At 36.1% G+C, this 24,155-nt stretch overlaps 1 long non-coding RNA gene across 1 annotated transcript; it reads right to left on the bottom strand.

Moving 5' to 3' along the window:
- Window positions 1-5,491: 5,491 nt before the first annotated feature.
- On the bottom strand, window positions 5,492-18,247 carry LOC122140788. The gene is made up of 6 exons (XR_006157364.1): window positions 17,975-18,247; window positions 15,777-17,802; window positions 15,012-15,070; window positions 14,069-14,161; window positions 13,202-13,256; window positions 5,492-6,142 (listed from the first exon to the last, which is right to left on the bottom strand). It is a non-coding gene; the product is annotated as an uncharacterized LOC122140788 (long non-coding RNA).
- Window positions 18,248-24,155: the final 5,908 nt, after the last annotated feature.

The raw sequence follows: 24,155 nt of genomic DNA, 5'->3' as shown, positions 1-24,155 counted from the left end.
ATTGTACCGAGACCCAGCTGAAGAGGTGGTCTCGGTCCAGTTCCAAACAAACTCTGGTATGGTTGGATAGATGAAGTTTTAAATTTATATAAAATTAATAGTAGTAATAAATAAATAATACATAACGTGGATTCTATATTTAATATATATATATATATATATATATATATATATATATATATATATATATATATATATATATATATATATATATATATATATATATATACACACACACAATATGATCTTATAACTTGTTATTAACTTTCTATTTACAATGTAATATAATGTAATATAATATGTAACCACATGATTATACAATGATGGTTTTATATCTGTGTCAGTTCTGATTGGGAATAAACTGTATGTGTGTGTGTTACAATCTGTTACACACACACACACACAATTTGTACAATTTGTTACAATTACAATTTGTTGTTGCACCTTTAATAATATATATATATAATATACTTTTACCATTAAATAAAAACATATAATGTACATAATATATTTATAACATTCGATTATTTATTCCTGCTATATTTATTGCAAGTAAACTAGATATTATATTATATTATATTATATTATATTATATTATATTATATTATATTATATTATATTATATTATATTATATTATATTATATTATATTATATCCACCCAGCATGATTATATTACATATAATAACATATAATAATTATTAATAATAACATTATATTATTTTTATTTATTTAGGTCCAGAACTTACCTCACATTCCTATATCACTATTTCACTTTTAAACTGCTCTGTTTTTATAATCAGAAGCGACACAGCTATAAAACTGACTGGTGGTTCATGTACTTTTGAAATCTATTGATTCTCTGTAATTTCATCATCTCTGTTTATAGTAGAGTACCAAAGACTCTAACTGGAGCTGCATCTGCAGCCCATAAAAAGTCACTTGGATGTGCCTCTCAGCCCTCACAAACTAGCCTGTGACTTACGATGGAGAAAGCATGGTGGGAAAAAGAAGAAAGAGCACACGTCTGGTTGCTGTCTTGTTCATGTCACTCTGAAAGTGTCAGTGCTCAGCATGCTGGGATGTGTAGTCCCCTGGGCCCACGCGGGGCGCATGTAACTTCTAATTGGACCTGTTAGGGTCAGCAATTAGTGTACAGCCATCAAGAACTGTGCGACAGCTTCTCCTTTCATGCTACTGCCAGTCCCTCAGTGAAGACAGACATGTCCAGAAGGCCTAAAGAGAGAGACAGAAAGAGTATATGAATCCAGAGCAACACATGGAGTTTGGGAGAGTAGGACAGCTGCAGGCTTTTTTTATGTGTTTGTGATAGAGGGACAGAAATTAATGGGACGTGTTTTTTGCCCAAGGCTCAAAGAGTTGAATCCATCTGTTATTTTTTTGGATGCTTGAACCAACTGCGGCTTCTCTAACAAAGGCCACTTTGTAGAACTGTTGTGTTCTTGAACTGCAGCCGCTACAGTAACACTGTGCTCTCTTTGTTAAACACACAATGATTAGTTAACATAACGAAGGTGTTTGGCCCAGCCATCAGGTGGCAGTCAGGAGCAGTTTAAGGTATGGTCTAGCCCCAGTTGCCACGGCGACCCTTAGAAAGACAGTGCTGAGGCAGCAATGGCCTCAAGTCACCATATTATGGACTTAATAAAATCAGCTGTACTGAGCTGTGCTACTTTTTGCCATTACTGTGAGGTAAAGTGTTTTCAGTTCTATTTCAGTCAAGAAAAGTTCTGACGTTTGATTTTAAAATAAAATTTACATTATCGAAGAGGAACATTGTTTAGATCAGTTGTTTTAAAACTTTTTGACTTCTGACTCTGTCCAAAACAACATTCAAAATCACTCAATACAGCATAGATTTTTGTAGTATTTCTGCTATAATTATTAACCAGGAGTGCTTATGCATTAAAAAAATGATCCACACTTCAGTGAAACCTCATGAATTCAGAGGTTTCAACAACTGTGTGATCTTGAAAAAAGAAATATGATTCTATATGAGTCTATATGTTGCTTATTATATTTGTTCCTGCATTTCAATATAAATTAGAGCTAGGTTATTTTAATATAATAATACTAAAATCTAAAATGTCAGGAATCAAGAAGCCAAAACCAATCTCTAAATAGAAATTTGCCAATAACTAATAGCCTGCGAGACCTAGGTGAAATCATCTGACATACATGTTTTTTGGTTGAAATATAAAATGCATTGATCAATTGTAATTTCATGATGACTGTTAGTTTTTCATTTAAATTTTTATTCAGATTTGCACAATTTAATGCGCACTTTAATAAATAGTCCTGAGGTGTGAACAAATAATTTTTAAAAGAACAATATATATAAGTATATATGTGTGTGTGTGTGTGTGTGTGTGTGTATGTGTGTGTGTGTGTGTGTGTGTGCAAATTGAAAAGCGCTTTATAAATACAATTAAAATAAAATAAATATAATTAAAAAATTCAAACTAGCATCCTTGCACTCAAAGAAGTGACATCACTTTGGGCAAGGCTGAGCGAAATCAACCTGTTCTCCAAACCTGACCTGAGGGCCAAATGCATTTTTGTGGAGATGGTTGTCATGGTAACGGAAACAATTCTTACAATTATTTTTTTTCCCTTTTTTGTCTCATTTTTTACCACCCACAATCATTGCTTTGAATGCGCTGACTGATTTAGCTGTGCTCCACAGACAAATCAATATTTAGGGAGATGTGCGCAGCAGGACCAGGGAGGATTTGATAATTAAAAGCAATGCTGACGACGCCATATGGACCTCATGTGACCAATGGGGCTTATGTTGTGAATGAAATGGAAGTCATATATCAGCGTGATAGTCCTGCGTGATGGATTTTTACAAAGACTTCATGAAGAAGTCGAGCGATCTGAACTAAACTGAATGGACTTAGTCTTCATCTTGTCTTTTCTAAATCCTGCCGGAAAGACAATATAAAAAGAAGCATTATAACTCAACACAAAGTTGAGTCGCTCAACTTGACGACAGTCCACAGCTACTCCTGCGCGACTCATTTTGGACATTTAGCAAAACTGTTGCACATGTTTTTAAACAAAAGCTGAAATAACTTGTCACACACCCCCACACTCCTACACTCCCAGCATGCAATGCAAAGGACTACCTGACCTCCTGCCGTTGCCTGGGAGCCGAGTCACCCACACAGCTGGTGTGTGTGTATGTGCGTGCATTTGCGTGCGCAAAATACTGGCACTGGCCCAGGATAAAGTTATCTGATACTGTACTGCCCCCACATCCATGAACAACAGTGAAGAACAAGTGAGAGGAGAGATGTGGCAGGCCTCCTCCGCAGGGAAAGAGAGAAAAAGAGACTGAGAGAGACACAGATGGAGACAGAGTGAGATCTGTCAAGAGTTTGAGTGTTGAGACTGTAGAAATGCTATAAATGTGTGAAGAGGATTCAAAAGTTTTTGATTCGAAACTCGTATGCATTGTTATGCTTGACTCCTGATGTACTGGCTCTCAAATAGTAATGGCAAACAAGTACTGCACACATTTAGACCACCCACACATACTTCAGGGGGAAAAACTAATCAAAATAGTTTCACATTTTAAGTTTTACTGCTTGTGTCCACTGTTTTAAAGGGACAGTTTATATAGAAATGAAAATACTCATTTAAATATAATCATTTATCCACCTTCATGACATTCCAGTACAGACTGGGGAAAAAAAAGGTGTTCACTGAAAAACAGACTCTCAATTCTCATTTGCACTTCAATATATTCTAAAACATACCATATCACACAACTTCATGAGATATAAATATATATTGTTTTTAGAGATATACTTACAGATCTACATTTTCATTGTAGAGTTTGGGGTCTCTCATGCTGACTAAAGGCCATTGCACACTTAGTCCAAAATTCGGAAATTCCGAAATTTTTGCATGTTAAAAAATAAATATGACCTCACGTTATGTCAATATTATCAATATTTCCTTTTTAAAAAAGAAAAAGAAAGAGGAAATATTGGGTCCATCCAAGAGTTCGGACAACAAAAATCATTTCTCCATTTCATATTGATTTGCATTTTTTTTTGGAACGGATTAATTAATACGCATCAGACTTAGTGTGCAAGGTTTCTGTGCGTGACGAACTTTTAGGATGATGAATACAAAAAAAACGCATACTAAAATTTTGGACTCAGTGTTCAAAGACCTTATTTATTTGATCAAATATTGTGACATTACAATTTAAAATAACTGTTTTCTATTTTAATATATATTAAATCTAATTTACACAAAATGTTACATTCATGTAATGTTATTTTCATTTCAACATTTATTTTGACCTTTTTAGAGCTTGAAAGCTTTTGGTCACCATTTACTGTCACAGTCAAAAAAAGAGCAGCATGAACATTCAACTAAACATCTTTTGTGTTCTATGGAAGAAAGTCATACAGGTTTGGAAAGGCATTGGAATTTACATTGAACTAGCCCTTTACATAAAAATTAGTCTAGGCACCTTGGTACAATACAAACTCTTTTAAAATGAACTTCAGCAAACTATGTTTTTTTCAAGCAAATATGATTAGCTGAACTGCACATATCCTGCTGAGAGATGACAAAGAGATTTTTCTTTTCAGCAAACTCACAGGTGTAAGCCACTTTTCAGAGGCAGCGCACTGTCTCTTTTTCCCCGTCTGTAAGGCAGCAAGTGTTTTTAAGTAGAGTAAGCAGACTTTGGCAGAATTTGGCTGAATAATGTTATTGTTCTCAAACTCAGGTGAAGTTGTGCAGTTCACTTCAGATGTTGACTCTATAATTGCTGAGTTTATTACTCTTATTACTATTGTAGTTCAAACAATAGAACATGGCGCTAGCAACACCAAAGTCATAGATTTGATTTCTAGACAGTGTTATTAATGTTAACTAAAACTAAAGTTATTAAAAATAGTTTTCGGTAACTGAAATAAAGTGGAATAAAATATAAATATTGGATGAAAAAAGGGGGAAAAAAATGTTGCCTTGCCAAATAATTGGATTAAAAAGTTTAATTTGAAGTGCAGGTACTAATATTACTGAAACTAAAACTGAAATAAAAATACAGTTAATAATAAAAATGACAAAAGCACATATCAAAGTCACAAAAGATAAAAAACAAAAAAAGGCAAATTCAAATTTTTTTAAATACTATAATAGTTTATAAATAATATTAAAATACCACTGCTAAAATGTATGCCTTGAATACAGAGCCCTGCACATGACATGCAAGAAAAAATAAATAAATTGTGCGCACAATTTACTAATTTGTTCTCTCGATGTACTAAAACGTGCACGCGATTACTATTTTGTTCCCTTGATTTGCTAAATCTTGCGCACAATTTACTAATTAGTTCTCCTGATTTATAAATTGTGTGCATGATTTAGCAAATCGAGGAAACGAATGAGTAAATCGTGCACACAATTTATAAATCGAGGGAATGAAACAGTAAACCATGCACACGATTTAGCCTACTATTTTTTTCTCCTGTATGCCATGTGCGGCGCTCTGTACTTGAATACAATGTAAGTCACTTAAAAAAAAAAAACTAAATTCTGCAGAATGCATATTTTATGCATATAAGCATCTATACTGCACTCTTATTGTTGACATATGCTTTCAGTGCAATATTTTATAAACCAAGTTTGACACATCACACACTTTTCACTGCGGCCACCCACTGTAAACTGTCTAGAAGCGCGGCTGATCGTGCCTGGTTAGGACAGTGTGTTACTGTAGAGTTGCAGCAGTACATACACTCATCTGGAGAAAGAGACGAGAAGACAAGAGGAAGAGGTCTGAGACAACTGCATCCACAGCCAACTTTGTGTATATGTGTTTGTGTGAGGGAGTGTGTAAGAGACAGAGAGTTTAATTGTCCCCTGCTTGTCCTAATTTGACACACGCTGGCATGTGTGGGTGAGTCGTGTGTGTGCGTGCTACAAGTTACCGTTCACTCCTCACTTCCCCGCAGTCTTCCCATAAGCCCCTGTGTACGAGAGCTGACTGACACACCTTACAGGCCTAATGGAGGGCTGGCAGAAGAAGATGGCAGCTCTCAGAGACTGCCAGGGGGATCTGCCGGAGGCAAACACAGCTTCATACACCACCCTCTGAGGAAGCGAGAGAGATAGAAATAAATACATCAGCTCTCCCGCTCCACGTAAACAGTCAAACAGGCAGGCACACACTTTCCTGGTCTCTTTCGCACACACACAAATGCTCGCTGTAGTGCTGGTGAAGTCTGTAGAATCTAAAAACACTATGTAGAGAGTTTCAAATGCTTCCAATGAAGAAAAGGCAGTTCTGGTCAGAAAAAAAAAGACTTTTTTTTAGTCTTTTTAAATATTTCCCTTTTGGGGAAATCAGACCAAAACACACTGCACAAGTTTATAAAAAGTAGACCTTGTAATTCTTAATCAAAATGTCTTCTCACTGGTGATTAATGCCAGACTTTTCCAATCATTTAGTCTGCTTAAACATGCCTCCTTTCTCAAAGCTCACTGCAAGCTTGCATTCCTATCTGCCTCCATCCAATCAACAACTGACATATATAACTGATTTCGAAGTCTTCACCTTATATTTTTCTATATGCCATTTTACACAGATGTCACAATACAGAAGCAAAAATCTTCAACTTGCGACTTTAAATATGTAAACTTCCTGTTTCAATAGGAAATGTGTCATCACAAGAAAGAAAACTGCACTTGTCAAGCCATTTCTTGGATGTGCGAGATCCAAACGCAGTGACAGTACACCAACTCAAAATGCAAAACAAAACTAGATTAATAACCCACTCCACCATAATCACCATTTCCTTATATCAAGGATCTGTAATCAGTACTTTAGCAGTTACTCAACAGCTCTCCGGTGACCTCTATTACTCTATGAATGATGTAAAGTACCTGTAGTGGTTAGAAATACTGGCCCAATTTCTATATTTGTTTTATCTTTGTATCTAAAATCAAATAACATTATATTTTTATGATGAGGACAGTCTCTATGGAGCGAGTTAGGTGTTACTTTGCTCAAGGGCACAATGGTGGCCTCTCACAAATAGTCCAAACCGACCAATTGTTTGGTTATCAACCCAGATTTCTTTCTTTCTTTATCTGTGACCTTCATATCTGAGGCTTTCAATGCTTTTTAAAAGTAATAGTTCACCTAAAAATGAAAATTCTGTCATCACTTATAATATATCATTTCAAACCTGTACAATTTCCTTCCTTCTGCCGATCAGAATTTGAACAGCTGTTTATACAAAAGTCAATGGGGACCAAAATCTAGAAAAAAAAAAAAAAAACACAACAAAACATAAAGGTAGTGTAATAGTAATCCACACAACTCCAAGGCTTAATTCAAGTCTTCGGAAACAAAAATTAAAGTGGTTATTTCACTCTCAAATCAAATAAAATCACTGTATACAGAGCCTAAATCTAATATGACATTTTAGCTACACATGAATTGATCAATGATTTGATTTGAGATAAATGCACAGACACAAACCGCTAGGCTATAAATCCAACTCAATTCAGATTGTTTAATCACTAAAGCACACTATCCCTAATTAGGAAGGAATTGTCTGCATTTATAAGGTGATATAAGATATGTCTGGTTGCAAATCAAACGTAAAGAAATGTTGGCATGTTCAGTTTTACGGTCAGTGCGCATTATGCCCTGAGAGGGTTGGGTTTAATTGTAGCAGAGTCAGGTATATTAAAGAATAATAGGATGAGATAGGGATCGGTGTGTTTAAGATTTGCCGACACCTCGGGACAGTCATGCACTAACTACACATCTCCTTTCTCTCCTGTTCCCTCACCGTATTGATCGGTCTGTCTGTTCTTAATGGTCCTGTTAAACACAGTCACCGGCTACTTTAGTGTGGCGAGGCCCACTTAGCAATAAAGCTCTCGGAGCTCTCTTTAAAACCGCCGCTGAGACAGGAGAGAAGCTCAGGGTCACTTGGACAGAGAAGCACCAATTTCATCCCACTGGTTCGAATGGAAACGGGGACAGGTGTGGAAACAGTGTTTCCAGAGACTCTCCGTTTAAGGGTCTTGCGAGATTTTCTCAGCGCAGTCGGTGTTGGGTTAAGTGGATTAGGAGGGCATTTGAGGTTCTGAGAAATTCTGCCTTGTTTTTGTGCTCTTGTATGCATTCCCTCACATTTTAGTGCACACACACATAAAAAAATCAATCAAAGCTGCCTTTGACTGACATATTGATTGGGTTGCATCTAAACTCTCCCTCTTTCTCCTCTGATTTCTTGCTTTTTGTCTATCTCTCTGTGTCCTTAAGTGAATTCTCTTGAATTCTGAGGAGGACAGAGCTGTTAGTTCAAGCAATTCAATGCTGAATCACTGCGACAGAATCACACTTCTATATTTCAATAGTCTCTCATAAACAGCAATTCAATCCCATAGACTCCAAATTCATGGAAAGAAAAAGCCTGAACAGGATATCCATAGAAAAGACTAAATTGAATAGAACATTTTTTAAGTGCAAAAAGTGCCAAAGTCCACAAGTGGAAGATAAAATAATTTTGATTTGCATTATTGTGAGTGTCCAAGTAAAATCAGCACACTTGATGCTAATTAAAGTTCAGAGTATATTATTTAGCTGTACTTGCTTTTCATATGTGCTAAACCAATATTAAAATATTATTTAAAAGTTTGTTTATTTAAAAGTAAAAAAAATTTAGATTTGAAAGAAGTCTTATGCTCACCAAGGCTGCATTTATTTAATCAAAAATAAAAACAGTAATATTGTAAAATATTCATAAAATTTAAAATACCTATTTTCTATTTTAATTTATTTTAAAATGTAATTTATTTTTATGATGGCAAAGCTGAATTTTCAGCATCATTACTTTAGTCTTTAGTGTCACATGATCCTTCAGAAAGCATTCTAAAATGCTGATTTGCAGCTCAAGAAACATTTCTTATTAATGGTGATTTTTGTGGAAACTTAATTTTTTTTAGTATTTTTTTATGAAGAGAAAACTCAAAGAACAGTCTTTTATAACAATCTTTTATAACATTGTAAATGCCTTTAATGACATTAATGACATTTAAAAAATCTTACTGACCCCAAACATTTAAATGGTAGTGTACATATATCAAAATGCATTTACAATAGGAGAAACATCTGAAACAAAGTGCAAGCTTAAAGGAAACATAACTGAAAACTCCATTACATCTCCTCAGCCATGAAAGAGCAAGACAGTTTTCCTCTGGGAATGATGGAATATTGTTTAACGTCTTTCAGAAAGGTTTCACTTCGGTTTGTTGCTTTGCAACTAATCAGACGCGTCATATGAATGTAGTCTGTAGGGCAAACGAAATCATAGCCCATTTCAGAAAGCAGATCTTGACCATGCCCTGGAGGACCGAAAGGCCGGCCAATCAGGAAACGGAGCAAAACTCACACAACAATTGTACATACAAAAGGACAAGATAATTCCACTGCAAAAGCGAGCATGTTTCTAAAGCTCTCTTTCTCCAGAGCCAAATCTCCTCATCTGGCAGGATGGTAGCTCAGTACTCTTCAACTACACTTTATCTCAGTACCGCACTTTAAAGAGAGAGAAAAATCAGAGAGCGAGACAAAGAAAGAGAGCGTGACTGCAAATTGCGGAAAAAAGGGGAAATCGGGGGAAAGAGAGAACATGTTCTGAAGCAAACAACTGTGTTTGCAGTACATTTAGAACAATGCTCTTATGGGACGCCGAGTCGTTATTAAACGGAGTTGTCTTTTATTAGTTGAATGATATGAAACATGACAAAACAGCTACTCAGAGAGGATCTGCGATTCATACACTCCCACTGGGATTTCTATATAGGCCATGAGCTCTCCTCTCTCCCATTTAGAGGAGAGAGAAAGAGAACGAGAGAGAGATCCAAGAACAAACAGAGTGCAAGAAAAGAGGATAGAGAGGCATGAACGAGAGTGTGCAAATGAACAAATGGACAGATCCAAAAAATAAATAAATAAAAACATGGGACAGAAAGTGAAGAGAGATGATGAGAGACTGCACACTGTAAAATGTACTGACAATGTTTTAGGCTTATTTTTTGTTATATAATTTATATAATGTTAATTTACCAACCTACTTGAACTGCATGCTTTGTAATTTTAAATATACAGATAAACTGATACCCCCATAAATGATGCATTATAAATTTGATCAAAACTGGTCTTTCGATTTCAAATAAATGCTGTTCTTGTGAACTTTCTATTCATCAAAAACCCTGAAAAAACATCACAGTTTTCATAAAAATATTAAGCAGCACAACTGTTTTCAATACTGGTAATAAAAAGAAATGTTTCTTGAGCTCTAAATCAGCATATTAGAATGGTTTCTGAAGGATCATATGACAGTTATTTTATGATCAGTAATAATATTTCACAACATCCCTGTTTTAACTGTATTTTTGAACAAATAAATGCAGCATTGATGAGCATATGAGACTTCTTTTGAAAAACCTACCGACCGAAACTTTTTAACAATAATGTACATGCATCCCAAATGTACATATGTGATAACAAAAGTAAGAAACATAACCAAGAAAAGCCTTACGCATCACATTTAATTTGGTGCCTAATAATTTACAGCTTCACATATGTATTCACTTGTTAAATATAAAATTGTTTTACCGTTTTACCAATTAACAGGTTTTTAAATTAAGCACATTTGCATTATCTTTCCAATAAAATTACTAAAAATGTGTTACAGTGATAGCAGACGGAGCAGAATACAAAAATAGAAGAATATATTCATAGTAGCAAGAGAGAAAGTGTCTCAGTCCTACAGATACTAGTCTAGGTGGAATAGATAGAATGAGACAGAGAGAGAAAGCAAATGAATGTTAGTAAAACTCTCCGGTGTGTATTAATAGTAAGGCTCCTGGACTGGAGTCCCATGAGCGCAGGTTTCAAGCGACAACGTTGAGGCAATATAGGATTCAGGGCAGACTCTAAAGCAATGCAATCCCATAATAAGTCCAGTGAGGCGTTACCCTGGTGACAAGTGCGTGTGTGCCTCCTTTACGTGCTGAAAACCAAACAGCTGTTACGCTGCTGCTCATATTATAATATGTTGCATATAATATGCTGCTAAATAAATAAATGCATAAAATCTTAAGGGAATCACTGAGCTACAGTCTTAAATAATAACCATTAAAATTATTTATGCTGACTATTTAATGTTAGAACTACATGTAATGATTCATTTGGTTCATTCAGTGGTTCACAACTTCTTAACTTGGGGCATTTTAGGATGCCAACAATATATTGATTTTTAACAGTTTTCGTCTATTCAATCTCTTACTCGCCTGCCACAATAATGTTGTGTCTGAATATTGACATGTGAGTATTGCATGGCTCTGATCACCATGTCTGGGTTTATTTTGTAATAATAACAACCGAAGGACTGTACATTATGCCTTACATAAAATGAACTTCCATTATATTAAATTATTATTGAAGCCTCAAATGACTCCGACAACAACACAAAACAAAAAATCTATGAAAAGGCTTTGTCTAAGTGATGCTTTCTGACAAACACTTTCATTGCATGAAACTTGAATGAATAGTCACCGCAGGCCAGTCATATGATGGTCACACAACAGTGCAGACAACCTGACTTTTGCTGATATTGACAGATTTCGCAATATAAGTCACAGCAGAATATACAATATCGTGTCTCGGTTTGAATGTCTGTAATGATTGTGTTTAACACTGACGACAATGAAAAAATGAGCAAGATGTTTACTGACAATTTCTGAAATGAACATTGTTGCTTTAATTATTAATTAAAGCGAAGCAGTGACTGTGTGCGTGCTATTGTTCCCAGCAGTATGACAGGATCAATAAGCTCCGGATAATGATGTTGTCAGTAAATGATCAGACCATCTCCGGGGCACACACAGCAAACACCATTAGTGACAATGACTGCAAACTACATCCTTTTGTATGCATGTGTACGTGTATGATATACGCACAATGAACAGTTCACAGAAATGCATTGTTGTGTGTTTGAACACATCACTGCACTGGTGTAAACAGTCTGATGGTCAGTTACTTAAAGGAATTGTTCATCCAAAAATGAGAATTTGCTGAAAATGTACTCACCCTTAGGCTATCCAAGATGTAAATGAGTTTGTTTTTGTTTTTTCATCAGAACAGATTTGGAAAAATTTCGCATTATCTCACTTGAGTCCACTGACACATTTGTTTAGAATCATTTTGGACTGTTTTCACTTGTAAAAGATGCTTTATCTGTGCATATTTCTTTCTTAAATTAAGACAAGATTACTTTTTCACCAGAGAAAAAAACATATATTGTGGATGGCAGATTCGTATTTTAGACTGAAGCAATGGTTTAAAGTTAAAAACATATTAATGATGAATTTGTATATTAAAAACATGCAGCATTTTGATGTACAATATTTAAAATGATGGACTAAAGTCGTGTTGTTTACTTGTGAGTTATTGTGATGTTTTTATCAGCTCTTTGGACTTTCATTCTGACGGCACCCATTCACTGCAGAGGATCCACTGGTGAATCTAATGCTACATTTCTCAAAATCTGTTCTGATGAAGAAAAAAATCTTGGATGGCCTGAGGGTAAGCTTTCAGCAAATTTTAATTTTTTTGTGAACTGAGTTTTGTGAGGTTTATATATATAATTAGTGTCCAAATTTTTATATTCTAGTAAAAGTTTTATAAAAGCAATAAGACCCTGCTGTGCTCTATTGTGAATATATTCAAGACTGAAGGGGTTGCAGGCCAATGACTATTAACAACATATCACACCTTCGTAAATATTCTTGCTTAATAAATGTACAGAAAGGACACACAAATGCAGCTTTGGACACACAAATGCAGCTCCTCATAATGACAGATATTTGAAGAGTGCATTCAGAAATATAATAATTCCACTGGCACTACAAATGCCCCAATAAATAAAACAAACAGGTGCATTACAATAATGTATTACAATGTACTGTAAGTTTGAGTGTATGTGTCACCTCCATCTTTCTCTTTTGGACCATACACTAATGCAGATATACATGCACTGTATGTCCTCGATGCAGTGATGTATGCTTGTCTGCTGACAGTAGATTCTGTGGTAGTAATAAAGGTAGCCTGATTCACAGAATAATTACCATATGCAAATGCTGCTGATTTCAGTGCCAGTCTTTTATAGATGGCTGAGTGGAGCTGTTCATCAGAGAGAGCGAGAGAGAGAGAGAGAGAGAGAGAGAGAGAGAGAGAGAGAGAGAGAGAGAGAGAGAGAGAGAGAGAGAGAGAGAGATGTCAATGGAGGTGGCGTTATTTACTTTTTAAACTATTTAGGATGAATGGACACAGAAAAGTCTACTAAAATGATAATTAGCAATACTTGAAGAAAGATTAAGAAAAAAAAAATTTACAATGTTATTTTTCCTTTTACTACTAAAGTCCTATTTGTATTCATATTAATATGCAGATTTGTTCTTCACACTGTGATTATTATAAATGTATTATTACAATATAATACAAAATTTACTCATAAAGCACAATTAAAAACAACCAAAGTTGACCAAAGTGCTGCACAAATAATTCTAATACTAACACTAATATAAACAAACTAAATTTGATACCTATTGATATTATTATTATTACTCATGGTTACACTAATTGTGTTTTTTTTTTATATATATAATAATAATAAAACTACAACTAGAGTTATATTATTATTAATATGCATTCATATTAATATTATTATTTCTGGTTACACTAATTGTAAATTTAGATTATTATGAATATAGTAATAATAATAATAAACAGACCTGGGCAATGTCTCATGATTCTAACAAATATATTCAGTTTCATGATGGTACATTCTGAACACTCGAACACTCTCGGACATTCCAAATCAACCCCGCTGCGGTGAGTTTGGTTTGATCCGGTCCCGTAGAGTGGTAAACGGCATGAGGGCTGTTTCAATCCTCATCACTGAGCTGTTAATTAAAACTCCCTGATATACTGACCAGCGCTCCATGTCTCCTTCCTGACAGGAACCCTCCTCCCCCTTTCCATTTCCATGAATTAGGAAGGAATTGGATCATTTTGATTCTTTTGTCCTGTTGAGGAACACAAAGTGCCAAATGTGAATACCATAGAACTGAGAAATACATAAGCAAGGGATCTCTTTTTTACTTTAACATTTATTATTTATTTTCAAATTCTGAGGCTTTAAGGAACGGATTTATTCAGACAGGACAGGGTGGATTCAACCCTTGAGCTTGCGCACTACGACTGCAGCACTCTGCAAATCTCTCTCATTTTCAAAGTCTCTTTTTGTCTCGTACTCTCTGGAACAGAGAGGGTTATTGCAAGTGTTGCCAAAGGTTGCGTGACAGATGCCAATGTCGCCCACCGTGACAAACATGTAACACTCTGAATGCCTTTTCCTGTCCCCTGATAGAGCAGCTCTCACCTCTCATAGAGGCAGACTGCACAAACTCAATCACGCATCACGTTCTTCCCCTTCCTTCATCAGTCTCTCTTCCTTTTTTGTCTATATCTCCTCATCTTTTTATTTCTGTTACCTCTTCTATTTCTCTTCTTTAACTGCCCTCTAGACATGCTCCTGCTCAGATGAGGAAGATTTCTCATGAGGGACCTTATTAAAAAGGCCTAGGTCTCTTCTGCCTCTTCAAGCGCAGCTAGCCAAGCATGCAAAGCCAATAGAGAAAGGCACAAATGCCAGACAACACTTTGCAAATGATAGTCGGCAGTAATATAACAGAGAGCACAAACAAAGAAAATAGAGAGATGTCAGGAAAGCTGAGGTATATGAACAAGTATGTCTTTTTTTTTGTTTCTAATTACTTAATATTTGAATCAGCATTTCTATTGAAAAATACCTATTTTGTTCTTCATTTAAAAAAAGGACAAGTCACCAAAAATGAAAAACTGTTATTTACTCACCATTATATTGTTCTAAACCCATATGTCTTTCTTTCTTTCTTCTGTCCTGAATGTCTGTCCTGCAACAAATGTGACTGTAAGATCAGAAAGAGACGCTTTTTGCAGCTTAGTTTCAATAGATGGTCTTTTTCTGAAAGTTACAGCATGTTTTCATTTACAATTTACAATTAACTTCTTAAAGATCAATGACAAGTTCATTCCTCATCTGACACTTTTCAGAAGCTTCATGCTCATTCACATTTGTCTATTTTAAATGAATTTACTTCTAAAAAAAAAATCGCTTGTATCTTAAAAAAAAGAAGAAAAAAAAAGATTATTGCAGGTTGAAAAATAAGATTATTTTAGTATCACCAATATTTTTATTAATATTTTGCATTCGTTTTTTTTTAAGTTTTAGTTTTCATTTTCATTTTACTTAAAGTTTCAGCGATTTTGTTGTTTTTGTCATTTAAATGTTTTTTATATGTTTATATAGTTTTTTTTTATGAATTTGTATCTCAGTTTAAATACATCATTAAACTAAATGAGAAATGTTGCCTTGGTGTATGTATAAAATCTGGTGTTTTCTACTCTTTGGTCTTATGTTAACTCATGCACCAAATAACCTAGAACTGGCACTAGGGCTTCCTCAAACAAAATAAAATAAATCAATAAATAAATAAAAACCCTGAGGGCATTATGCCCTGATCCCATAAAACTGTTTGTGCTTTAATGAGCTAGGTGAACTGTTTTTGATATATCACTTCAGTAAAAAATGTTCATTACCTACAAATGAAGGACACCTCTGATTCCATAGGTCATGATGCACAAGTCCGCCATAGCTACTGTCCTACATTTCAAATAGAAAGTGTAAAGGAGAAGAACAGATAAAGAAAGAAAGATAACGTAACAGATAGAGAAAGAGACAAAGATCGAGGAGTATAGCGGAAGTTTGCTCTTGTGTCTGCTCTTGAAGAGGATGTGTCGCATTTGACAGCCTGCCTCTGAGAGCGTGAGCTCATCTCTCCTGACAGCCCGGCATTCCCGTCCTCTTCCTCAGGTGCTACAGATGGAAAGCCTGAAAGAACGGAGACGACTTACAAGACAGTTTGGAAGGGAGCATCAATATTTCATCACAACTGCGTTTACACTCGCAAACAAACAAAAAAGATTGCATGTGGAACTTTCCTGCGGCGCTCCCTCCTCTCCGTCTTTGTGAGCTTCTCTTTCTTGTCTGAACATTTGCTTTCAGACAGGTATGGGATTTTGAATAAAAACTGATAACAGGTCATGTTGTTTTTCCTTTTGTTTTGTATGAAGTTTGAGCAAGAAGTAGTAAAAGTATGTCGTGGAAATAAAATAAATATATGCACCTATAAAAATAGAGTGATTTACGGAGCTTTCACAGTTTAGTCTGCAAGAGAACACAGCTAGTAATAAAAAAGGAATCGCTGTAAATCTTCCTAACTTTGATTACATAATTATAAATTCATTTCTTATTCACAAACATGTGATCTTAAATTTAGACCCAAACTATTCCTTTACCATGATAAAGAAAAATTACCATGGTATCCGTATTTATTATTAAAACTTTCCTGGTTTCATTGTGTATGATTCATCAGTATATATTAAATCCAAAATTTCAAACATTTTCCAAATGTAGTCATTTGTTTAAATGACTTTCTGTTTTAGCTCACGTCACAAATCCCACACAATAAAATTTGTTCTCAGTGAATATGATTTTTACTCATAAATATGTCAGTTACTGAAGTAAAATGGATTTCAAACAGGCAAATGTTGAAAAGGTTTCAACAAACCCTGCTTTAAGAAACTTTAAACCAGCCTGGTCTGTTTTACTGCAGGCTGTAAGACCAGTTCAAACCAGCAAAGCAGCTTTTTTCAGCTTGCTGAAAGAGATCCTTCAGTAATTTATTATGAATTTACTGTTTTATTTTGTTATGAACTATGGTTTGTAATGGTAAATGTAAATGCTAAAAAGCCTTATCTGTTGTGTCATATAGTCTGCACCACTTTACGTTGCAATAATATTCATTTGAATAAGTATGCCATCTAATAGCATACGTTACCCATCCACATTCGCCATTTCATTCATTGATATTCATTACAGGACAAAAGGCAAGCATGAAGTAAATACATGTGATCAGTCAGCGCTTTACTTATTCACTTCTCATGGGATCATAACCTGCGCACACAGGCCCAGAGCCTTGAGGCTGTTCTATTAGAAGAGACACGCCATCACGTCTCCAACTGCGAGGCTGATAAATATCCCCTCTGACTTCTGAAGACATCATCTCTCTTTTTTTAATGATAATCAAGCAAATGCACTTCCCTGCTCAGGATGAGCAGCCAGGGTCTATCTGAGCGAGCACCGACTGAACAAACTCCCCGGCGACACGTTGTCACGAACATGCGCTTTCCTTAAGTTGCCACAAAAATCTTTCTTTGAATCCGTGTTTGTTTGGCTTTGAATTTGCTCCGGCGTTTATCACAGAGATACGGAGGAGCGGGGAGGGGAGACGGCTGAGTCTTAAAACTGCAACGTTGAAGCCGTGATCCCCAACAGTCTGTTGCTGAAGAAAGACATCGAGGCCCGTCGGAGAGGAATTAGGAGAATGTATAAACGAGTTGTTTGTTGCCTGTGTTTTGGAGCGTTCCGCTCCGCTTTCGTCGTAAAGCTTTGAAGGTGGTGAACGTCTTTTTGAAGAGTGAAATCGAGAGTGTTTGTTTTACATTCGGTTGAGGTGTCTGTGTCGTGTGGGCTTCAGATCCCTCCTGGTGTGTGTGTGTGAACCTGTAAGAAAATGTGCACAATCACACATTATTCCGCATACAAACTACACAAACAACATCTACACTACTTTCTTGCAGACTTTCTAACTTTCAAAAAACATCATGTTAAATCTTCAGAAACATTAAAGGTATGGTTCACTCAAAGATGAAAATACCTGTCATTATTTACTCACCTTTTTTCTTTTGGGGAACACAAGGAAAATTTTTGCAGAACATCTGAGCTGCTGTTGAAAGTGGATGGTGATTTTATATGTCAGCCAGGCACCAAAAAAAAAGCACTATAAATGTGGTGAACCTGTAAAGAAAATGTACACAATCACACATTATTCCATCTACAAAACCCATTAACAACAGCTTTACTAATTATGTGTGGACTTTTTAGCTTTGACTTTCACAAAACATAATGTTTAATCTTAAGAAACCCTAAGGACTGACGCGTTTAACAGTCTTCAGCATCATAAATCCTCAAAAAAGGTCACAAAAACCCGGACTTTGGTAGTACCTAGGATAGCCAAAGTCCAATTAAAAGGAGGTAGAGCTTTTTCACATTTGGCTCCCAAACTCTGGAATAGCCTTCCTGATAATATTCGGGGTTCAGACACACTCTCTCTATTTAAATCTAGATTAAAGACATCTCTTTGGCCAAGCATTCAAAAAATGTATCTCATAATCTTGTACTGGAGTGTTATATCTGATCACATTATTATTCCTTAGCTTGGGTTGAACAAATAATTTTTGCTTGGTTGGAATGGCAGCTACGCTAATTATGTCTTATATTTGTTTCTCTGTTTCTGCCACATGATTGACATCCCATGGTAACTAGGATTTACACAAGCTTCAGTCTGGATCCAGCCCTTACAAAGACCTGAGATGACCGAACACCTGAGAAGAGATGATGCCATCCCCTCAGAGGACCTCAGATGATGCCAACCCTGAAACAACATAAACTACTAAATTTTGCTACAAGACTGATTGCAACATATAATCATTGCTAGCATACAATCAATATTGTTAATAGTGTTCATCGTCTGTTTGATTTCTTTTACCGTACATTTCTGCCATATGTACATCAACTTGACATAGTCACCACTGATAAGCTACTACTAAATGTATTGTAGAAACTTAATTTTCTGTAAAGTTGCTTTGCAAAGATTTGTATCCTAAAAAAGCGCTATACAAATAAACTTGAAATTAACTGAATTGAATTTTAGGGTGAACTAATCCCTTAATATCAAGTACAACTGCACATTTGCCAGTGTAAGACACACAACTTACTCTGAGTGGTGAAGATCAGTTTTACTGAGGTTGCAGATGCAAATGTGGGAACTGTCAAGTGCCACAAAACTCACATATACATCAATGTCATCTCTCAATCTTTAACTATCTCTCTTTCTCACACACGCCCATTTTCTGCACTAACACAGTACTTCTCATCATTATGTTGTGTCAGATAGGGAAGACACATTATTTAAACACCTGACCCTCTGTCTTTAGTCTTTCAATATCAGAGAGTATACTTCAAAATCAACATGCTATCATCATGGTGTTCCACTTAAAGAATCTAGACAAGCAACTTTTTATTTAACATGAGAAAGAAAAAAAAAGCATGCAGGTTCAGTCCAACATAAGGGTGAGTAAATCATGTCAGGATGTTAATTTTGGGGTGAACTAATCCATCACATCTGGCCCCAGAGATGGATGTCTTAAACATAAGCTGTAGCTTTGTTTCCCCCGGCCACACCTGACTTCATGCTTCCTGTTGAGTGAAATCAAGACAGGAAGTCAGGCGGGAATGTCCTGCTCTGATCTCTCAACACTCAACTGGCGCTTTTCCAAACTTCAAAAAGATCCTTTCCTCCCTCGTCTTTAGACACTGGAAAATGACAGAGGTTTTGAAGGAGCCGAAGACATCTTGCTTTTAGTTATCCAGACCTTACGAAGATCTTCACTAATGATTGAAAGTAGGCAAGGAGAAGGAGATCATTTTTAAGAGCTGGGACTAGAGCCAAATAGCTACATCAAGCTGTTTAACAGCCATTCAAACTAACGCCAAAGTCATGCGGGTCTTAGAAACTCTATCGAGAACATTAATCTGCAGACTGAAGGAGAAATGGACGACCAATGCGTGTTGAAGAGGGACAGGCTATATATTCATCATATATCTACTCGTCCCTTTCATCTCATGGCCATTGAAACAGCCATCTCTGAGCTTTTCTCTGTGTTAATCCTCCTCATGCTGCCCGTATGCCCGCTGCCCCTCGTCTAACCCCCCGTCCACAGCACTTTGATGGTTCTCCAACTCAGTCTCTCATCCACAGAGTTCTACAGCCTGGATCTGACTCATCGTCCCTCTGTACAATCTGTCTGCTCCTGCCATTCCTCCATCCCTCTTCCGGCTCACAAATTTTTTTATGCAGCTTTTATCTGCTTTTTTTTCTTTCAGCCACATTATTTCCCCATTTAGTGTGCCTGCATGCTGGCCATCATTGGGGACGGTGTGTGTGTGTGTGCACGTGTGTGTGTGTGTTGGCCAGGCAGCTGCAAAAGGCGTCAGCTCAGAGAGCTGACAAGATGTGACAGCTCTGGATATCTCTCACTGGCACTGACAGTTGACAGATGGATACCACTCACACACTGTAAGGAATAAAAGAGAGAGAGAGACAGAGAGAGAGACAGACAGAAGCCCTGAGGTTGATTCTCTAGCATTACTCTCTGTTCATAGGGCCAATGTTTGATTGAGTGCTGCAGAGAATAATAAACCTTCTCTAGCTAATACTGTGCCCGAGCTTCTTTCTTATTCCCTCTATCTCGTCTCTATCAGACCCTCTCTTTTTTATGCTGCTAGAATGACATGTACATACTTGTATAGAATATAATAAATGTTGCACTGTACATCAAAATAAAATAATTTATGGATTTATTTATGAGGGATCATATGATTACAGTACATTACAAAACTATTCAATTTATTATTTAAAAGTCTTGCCAATTTAAAAATAATGTGGCACTTGAGGGTTAAAGGAGTAGTTCACCCAAATATGTCACTTTATCATCACGTTGTTCTAAACGTGTATACTATTATTACTATTCTGTGCCAAAATCTTACCGTAAGTACTGTAAGGTGCAAAATAAACAAACAACATTTTCATAGCATTTTTTAAAATCAAGATGAATATACCTACATATTTTTACACATTTTTAACATGTCTAGTTTTATAAATTAAATTTATGATTAGTAGGAATTAGCAATAAACAATAGGAAATTTATGTTAACCTATATTAATAATTGCTATAAATATACAGCAATCCATAATTCTGCTTTGTCTTTATAAATATAAGGTTTCTTGCCAGTCTGTATGTGGGTTGTCACTGTATCTAACAGCTGAAAAATTTAAATGTGACAGTTTTTCTGAAATTCCCATTTAACCATGCCACTCTAAGCTGTTCTGGCTTAGCTCTTGATGTCATGGGACAATAAAGAAATTATAAATAAAATGTTTCATAACATGAATTGAAAAATAAAAAGTACTGATTTTACAAAACTGTAAAAACGCAATATTGAACGAGTCAGAGAGACTAGCTACTATTTTGTCATGTGTTTGTTTTGTCGAAATCCAGCAACTTCAAGTGAGAAATAAAAGTTTACCATTGCGTTCTCTGATGACAAATGGAATGTTTACCTGGGTAGATACAAATCCACCTTATTCCTAAATGCAGAAGTAAGCCTATGTGCGAGACCAATAGGGAAATAATGAGAAAAATATCAACGTGCAGTAAACGGTAAATCTGTTTGCATTACAAACTAGTGTGTTCTTAATTAAGATAATACACTAAAATGAAATGGTAAGACACACCAATTTGCAGTAGGCTATCAAGCAGCAAAATGAGCGACTTGTAGCTAAAAATAGCAGGAAGCAAATGAGACCGGAAACAAGTCCTATAAAATCGAGAGACGAGTTTGAAACCACTACGTCATCATCACACACTTCCGGCAGAACAAATTGGCTGTGCGATCTCCCAATTTTGTGACTTAAAGTAACAGCTTCAATTTCATTGGACAAACGTGAAGTTAGGTTGCCTGATCAGGTGAGCCGACTTTTAAACAGAGTAGAACTAGAATCAAGTTTTGACCTAAACTGTGAAATTTGCCACACTATGACAATTTCAGTGTTTATAAATTGATTCTAAAAGTCATCAAGTCTACTGCGGTTTCTTGCTGTTTCAGCTGATATTTTCTCTGCACTGCCATATGTCATTTTGGAGAAAAGTGCAACATGCTTCTTGAATGCAGTGAGCTGTAAAGTGGCAAACAAAATTATACAGTAAAATATAAAGTCTGTACTTGCAGACTTAAACATTTTGTCAAAGGCTACATCATAACATAAACCAAGATGTTACCTAAAGACCACAAAAACTCAAAGGATGCAAGTTTACATGCTTGATGTATCAGCAAGCCATTGGAGTCCTTATGTAGTAGTTTACATGGAAAATGATCATTCTATACAAAATGAACAGCTTTTTTATTAAGGAAAATAAAATAATTATACAAATGAAAACATGACACATAATAGCTGATAGCTACAAAATTGGTAGGGACTATTCTGTAATCATGCTCTTCTTTATTTTCCTATACCCCTTTTGTTTTACTGAATGGTCTCTGTGAGCCTGACAGCTTTAAAGTAAAGTCAAATATGTGATCTAATGCAGGGGAAAGGCTGGTTAATGCCCTTAAAACAACATATTTCATTGGCACACAACAGATGTCCTTATGGCAACATGATTGTATTCTCACATATGACATGAGTGACAAATCTTGGCTATCCATGTGGTAGGTTTGGCTCATCTGCTTGCTTGCAGACTCTTACAAAAATCTCCCTCTCTCTCTCGCTCTCTCTCTCTGATTTAAATGAGGCACTGTTTCAATGTTAGCTCGGAGCCATTGAGCCAAAGACATATTGCCATCAAACGCTGCCATCACTGGCCTGTCACCCCCTGTCTGTCAACTGTTACTTAGCAACAGCAGAACACGAGAGAGAGGCTAATTTGAGCCATCCTGAATCCATCTGCTTCTGATTTCAGCTGCAAAAAAAAAAAAAAAACATTACTTCCACCCCAGTCAGTGGTCATAGTCATCGCAGAGATGTGCTGAGGAGCGTTAACACGCCAGTGAACAGAGATGGGCTTTTTAAGGCTGTGGTAAAGGCTAACAGTTTAACAGAGTTAAACGAGAAAGAGACACATTGGAGATGGGGAGGATCAGATAACAAGAATAAATGAAGAGCAGAGAGAGGATGTTGGGCCAGATAAAAGAAGAAAACAAAAAGGAACGAATGATAATTAGAGAAAATTGATTTTGGAAATTGGTCCAACGAGGGCGATCAATCGGTCCTGTTACTATGCAAAGAGAAGAACAGGAAAATAATGGTACAAGCATTTGCGAAAAAAGAGATAACAGCAAAATAAAAAAAAAAAGAAAAAGAAAAAGGGGGGTTTCTGTTTTACCAAGAGCTCCATTTTCTTTCCTCCAGCAGGCTCACAGGGTGGATGAATGCCAGAGAATCTGCCCCATGGGCCCGGCAGTCTGTCGCTCTGCTCCAGATAGAGGGAGAAGGGAGCTGTGCTAAACTACACTGATCTACACCGCCCTACGCTGCTCTAAACAACTCCACACCGCTCTTCGCCGCTTTACATCTTTCTGTGCCACTGAAAACCAATCAAAAATGGTCTGTATATCACTCTGTACCGTTCTTTCGAAACCTATATTTCTGTCTACCGCTCTCCCTACTGCTCTAAATCACTCCATACAGCTCTGTGTTACTCTACACAGCTGTACATGTGGCTCTTCTGGCTGGAGAGGCCTGGATTATTGAGATGTCGTGTTCAGGGAAATTAGACACTTTTTGGGCCTAATCCCCCTTTAAAACATTGGTCATGCTGTTTGTGCAATCTATGAACATTTCTAAAACATGTTAAAGGGATAGTTCACCCTAAAATGAAAATGCTGTCATCATTTAATCACGCTCATGGCATTTAAAATCTGTTTTTGAGAATACAAAATGGATTATTCTGTGGCTTGCTAGCTATATTCCAAGCCTTCTTTTTAAACGTTTCCACCGCTAAACATTATGATGCCCTTGCAAGGGAACCCGTTCCTAAAATATAAAGGCAGCTATATATTTTCATGCATAAGAAAACATTCATACTACTACTACTAATAATAATAATTATAATTATATTACATTCTTATTTTCTTTTCTCTAATTGTATTTCACCCAAGAGTACCTGCTGTTGAAAACCTTAAAAAATAAAATGTATTATTATTATTACTATTAGTAGTAGCATTTAAAAATGTTC

The sequence above is a fragment of the Cyprinus carpio genome, chromosome B19, assembly GCF_018340385.1.
Source record: "Cyprinus carpio isolate SPL01 chromosome B19, ASM1834038v1, whole genome shotgun sequence".
Taxonomy (NCBI): Eukaryota; Metazoa; Chordata; class Actinopteri; order Cypriniformes; family Cyprinidae; genus Cyprinus; species Cyprinus carpio.
Note: the sequence above shows the minus strand (reverse complement) of the source record. Positions and strands in the feature narration are given on the sequence as shown.